The sequence below is a fragment of the Pteropus vampyrus genome, unplaced genomic scaffold (assembly GCF_000151845.1).
Source record: "Pteropus vampyrus isolate Shadow unplaced genomic scaffold, Pvam_2.0 Scaffold635, whole genome shotgun sequence".
Classification (NCBI taxonomy): Eukaryota; Metazoa; Chordata; class Mammalia; order Chiroptera; family Pteropodidae; genus Pteropus; species Pteropus vampyrus.
In genome coordinates, this window is record NW_011889416.1 from 1,427,050 (window position 1) to 1,432,885 (window position 5,836).

Sequence of the window (5,836 nt, forward strand, 5' to 3'; positions counted from 1 at the left end):
CATAGATCACCATTTTGTACAGTTGAAACTAAAATAATATTGTCTGTCAACTGTAAATAATAAATAAAAAAGTTTTTAAAAATCCACAGAAAATAAGTTATAGTATTAGAATAACAAGCTTGCTCAAATAGGTAAAATGTATGGAGCTTTACATCTAATAGAGAATTGCATATTTTAACTAAGATAAACAGAAATAAAGGATACATATACTATAGATTGCTTTCAAGAAAACAATACAAAGCCCACCTTGGTCTTAAAGAAAACAAAACAAATTTGAGGTCTTGAAAGCAATTAATGTGCAACCCCATATTTCTATTCTAGGTGGCTTCACATTCCCACTCTGGTCCCCACCCACAGAAGGATCTTGCTGTAATATTTGCAACTGAGGGAGGTGTGGAGAAAAGGGTGGGTAGGAACTATTATAGCATGCTATCTTTTCTATTTTGGTTCTGAGGATTGTCATACAGGATTAAATGTGAATTAGGAATGGTAAAACACAAAGCGGTGCATGTGGGTCAGACCATTACTTTTAGTTCCCAAACAAATTTTTTTTTTACACCTACTGCACCTGGTCCTCCTAGGTGGTCTCCCATCCAAGTACTAACCAGGCCTGACCCTGCTTAGCTTCTGGGATCAGACAGGATCAGACGGGATCAGGTGTGTTCAGGGTAGCATGGTTATAGACCCAATCAAGTTTTGTGGACTAAGAAGAAGAAGAAATTTCTGGAGGTACCACTGATGATAATAGTACCAATTGAATTTGAAAAAATATTTGCTATCGGGAGAGCAAGGAAACATGGCAAAGTGAGAGATGTCCTCAGGTCTCTCCCTTTGAAACAATATCTAAAAGCTAAACATCTAAAACCCAACAAAAAACACTCAAACTGCACACCAGCACATCTGAGCATGAGATCTGCACATAAGAGCTACTATAGGTTAGAACCCCAGGTATCGGATGGTAGACTAGGAGAAATAAAGAAGCTGCCCCTAGCAGCCTCCAGAGCTCCTTGCAGGAGGAGGGGGAGGGGAGAAAGTGCAGTGACTTCCTTGATCAGCCAGCCTGGAAGTGCTAGAAAATCTAGCAACTGGCACCAAGGCCCCACCATCAGGGCAGAGAGCAGAGAAGCAGGACAGGATTGCAAATAAACAATAGTTGATTTTTGCCGAACCCGATTGCAAAAGTCGCAGTCCCCAACCCCCAACCCAGAAAGTCCCTCCCCCCATACCCTCTGAGAGCTATCACCATGGAGCCCCCAGAGGAATCTGGGCAAACTCTGCCAAAACTGTTGTTAGCACTGACAGGAACTGAAACTGAGGGTAGCGAGCATGATTAAATATCTACAAGAAAATAAAAAAAGACATTTAGGTTTTATATAAAGCAGAAATCCAAGAGGCTTAGACACCACCTACTGGAAACCAAAAGAAAAGTGCCTTCTTTGCAACAGGCTAAGGAGAGACCTTTATACAATAAATCTTTCTGGAAAAACAACAGAATGAACTTCTATTAATGCCCAGGCATAGAAATAGTTCATTAAACACCATGAACAACCAAGGTGACAAGGCACCTCAGAAAGAAAGAGAAAAATCTCCAGAAAATAAGCTTACAGACATAGAAATATGCGAATTAAATGACAGAGAATTCAGGATGGTACTTCTGAAAAAACTCAATGAAATCCAAAATAACTCAAATCAACAATTTCAGGGATTGAAAAAAAAACAGTTAGATGAGCAGAGCAAAGAGATTGAAACCCTCAAAAGGAAACAAATAGAAGTTCTGGAGATGAAGAATACACTGCAAGAGTTGAAAATAGCAAGCTTGGAAATAGTCAACCAAATAGAGGAAAGGATCAGTGATATCGAAGACAGAAATCTAGAAATAAATCAGAAGGAAGAAGAGAGGAACAGAAGAATAAAAAATAATGAAAGAAATTCAAGAACTAGCTGACACCATCAGGAGAGGAAATATAAGAATAATAGGCATTACTGAAGGTGAGGAAAAGGACCAGGGACTGGAAAGCTTTATCAGACAAATAGTGTATGAAAATTTCCCAAATCTAAAGAATGACTAGAGCTTGGAGTTCCAGAAGTCAACAGAACACCCAATTATCTCAACCCAAAAAGGCCTTCACCAAGACATATAGTATTAAAATTATCAAAAATCAATGACAAAGACAGAATTCTCAGGGCAGCCAGGAAAAAGAAGATGGTAACCTATAAAGAAAAACACATTAGATTATCATCAGACTTCTCAGCACAAACTTACAAGCCAGAAAGGAATGGAATCAAATATTTAAACTATTGAGTGAAAGAAACTACCAGCTTAGAATAATCTATCCAGCTAAACTCTCCTTTAGATATGAAGGAGAAATTAAGACTTTTCTAGATATACAAAAATTGAAGGAATTCTCTACTATGAGGCCTGCATTACAGGAAATACTGAAATGTGTCAGCTCATCTAAAACAAAATAACAAAACAAACAAAAAAATACATAATTAGGAGTAAAGTGACTATCAGGCAAATAGAAGCAGAGGAGTGCAACCCTTCCTAAGAACAAGGCATTATAAGTTTAAATAAGAAGAGAATTGCTATAGCAAGATAGTAAAGAATGTTTAGCATAGATATGGACAAAATGAGATAACAATGACTGAAAAAGAGAGAATTCAAAGATCCAAATTCACAATGGGGAAAAGAGATAAGGCACAGGCAGAAGAAAATGGACGACTGTATATACCTATATATCTATATCTATATCTATCTCTATCTCTATCTCTATCTCTATCTCTATATCTATATCTATATCTATATCTATATCTATATCTAACAATCCTTTTCGTATTCATAATGGTAACCACACATCAAAGATTCAGAACTGAAGTATATAACATAAAATAAGAAGAACCAGAGGCAAAACCCACAAGGGCCCACCAAAATAAAGAAAAGAGAAGTGCAAGGAAAAGGAAGCAATGGAAACACCAAGCTACCAGAAAGCAAAAGATAAAATGGCTATAAGAAGACCCCATATTTCAATAATCACCCTAAAAGTAAATGGACTGAACTCATCAATTAAAAGGCACAGAGTTGCAGATTGGATCAAAAAACAAAACCCAACTTTATGCTGCCTCCAGAAGACATCCCAGCTCCAAAGACAAATATAGATTCAAAGGGAAAGAGTGGAAGATGATATTTCAAGAAAATGGCATTCAGAGAAAAGTGGTAGTAGCGGTACTAATATCAGATGAAATAGACTTCAAAATAGAAAAGGTAAAGGAAGATACTGAGGGACAATTCATAATGATAAAGGGAATCATACATCAAGAAGACATAACACTTATTAATATCTATGCCCCCAACCAGGGAGCCCTGAAATATGTAAAGCAATTACTAATAGAAGTGAAGAGAAAAACAGACCAAAACACTATCATAGTAGGGGACCTAAATACCCCACTGTCGGATATAGACAGATCATCCAAACAGAAAATCAATAAGGAAATAACATCCTTAAATGACACATTAGACCAACAGAACATAATCGACATTTACAGAGCCTGCCATCCCAAAACAGCTGCTTATACATTCTTCTCCAGTGCACATGGAACATCCTCAAGAATTGACTACTGGGACAAAGAGATAGCCTCAACAAATATAAGAAGGTTGAAATCATACCAATCATATTCTCTGATCATAATGCTTTGAAACTAAGAACAACTACAAAAAGAAAGCAGGAAGAACCACAAATAGCTGGAGATTTAACAACATGCTACTGAAGAATAGCTGGGTCAGGCAAGAAATAAAAAGAGAGGTCAAGAGATACATAGAAATGAATGATAATGATAGTACAACATATCAAAACTTTTGGGACATGGCAAAAACAGTCATAAGAGGAAAGTTCATATCTATACAGGCCTGTCTCCAAAAACAAGAAAGTGCCCAAATAAACAATGTAATGCTTCATCTTAAAAAACTAGGAAAGGAAGAACAAATGAGTCCTAAAGTCAACAGAAGGAAAGAAATCATCAAAATTAGGACAGAAATAAATGAAATTGAAAACAAACAAAAAAATGAGAAAAACAACAACAAGGAGCTGGTTTGTTGAGGTTAAAAAAATTGAAAAACCCCTGGCTAGACTCACTAAAGAAAAAAGAGAAAGGACACAAAATCAGGGATGAAAGAAGGGAAATTACTACTGACAACGCAGAAATACAAAGGATCCTGTGAGAATACTATGAAAAAAATATTTAATAATAAATTTAATAACCTAGAAGAAATGGACCAGTATGTAGAAAGGTAAAACCTTCCTAGACTGAATCAAGAAGAACTGAAAAATCTAAATAGACTGATCAGCAGTATGGAAATTGAAACAATCATCAAAAAACCTACCAAAAAGTAAAAGTTTACGACCAGATGGCTTTACCAATGAATTCTACCAAACAATCAAAAAAGATTAATACCTATTTTCCTTAAAATCTTCCAAAAATTCGAAGAGGAGAAAATACACTCTCACTCATTTTATGAGGCCAATAGTACTCTGATACCAAAAACTGGTAAATATAACAGAAAAAGACAACTACAGACCAATTTCTCTCATGAACACAGATGCAAAAATCCTAAATAGGATACTAGCAAACAGAACACAGCAACATAAAAATATTATACATCACGATCAAGAGGGCTGCATCCCAGTGGCAAAGAAATGGTTCAACAGACACAAATCAATTAATGTGATACACAATGTAAACAATTTAAAAAATAAGAATCATATGATCATATCAATAGATGCAGAAAAAGCCTTCAACAAGTTACAGCATCCATTTATGATCAAAACACTTAATAAAATCGGTATAGAAGGAAAGTACCTTAACATAATGAAGGCCATCTATGACAAACACTCAGCCAACATTATACTTAATGGTGAAAAACTAAAAGCCTTCCCTCTAAGATCAGCAACAAGGCAAGGCTTTCCCCTAATGGTCACTGTTATTCAATATAACATTAGAGGTCCTAGTGAGTGCAATCAGGCAAGGGAAAGATATAAAAGGAATCCAAATAGGAAATGAAGAAGTCAAACTGTCATTACTTGTGGGTGACATGATTCTCTATATAGAATACCCTAAGGACTCCACAAGAACACTATTGGAAACAATAAGCAAATAAGGGAAAGATTCTGGGTACAAAATCAATGTTCAAAAGTCCATAGCGTTCCTATACTCTCATAATTAAACATCAGAAAAAGAAGTGGAAAAAATAATTCTTTCTGCAATTGTAACAAAAAGAATAAAATACCTAGGAATAAATCTAACAAAACATGTGAAGTACCTAATGAAACATGTGAAGTATATAATGAAAACTACAAGACCCTATTAAAAGAAATCGAAGAAGATACAATGAAATGGAATGATAATCTGTGTGCTTGATTGGAAAAATCAGCATAGTTAAAATGACCACATTACCTAAAGCATCATACAGATTTAATGCAATCCCCATCAAAATCCTATCGGCATTTTTTTAAAGAAATAGAACAAAAAATATCAGATTTGAATGGAAGCAGAAAAGATCCCAATTTGCCAAAGCCATCCTGTGAAAAAAGAACGATGCTGAAGGCATCAATCTGCCGAACTTCAAATTATACTACAAAATGACGGTAATCAAAACGGCATGGTATTGGCAGCAAAACAGACACACCGACAAGTGGAACAAATCGAGAGTCCAGAGGTAAACCCATATTTATATGGGCAAATAATTTTTGACAAAAAAAGCCAAAAACATACAGTGGAGAAAGGAAAGCCTCATCAATAAATGGTGCTGGGAAAACTGGAAGGCCACCTGCAAAAGAATGAA

General features: G+C 35.7%; 1 pseudogene; it reads right to left on the reverse strand.

Moving 5' to 3' along the window:
• Nucleotides 1-556: 556 nt before the first annotated feature.
• Nucleotides 557-685, reverse strand: LOC111733773 (annotated as a pseudogene).
• Between the last annotated feature and the right edge of the window lie 5,151 nt (nt 686-5,836).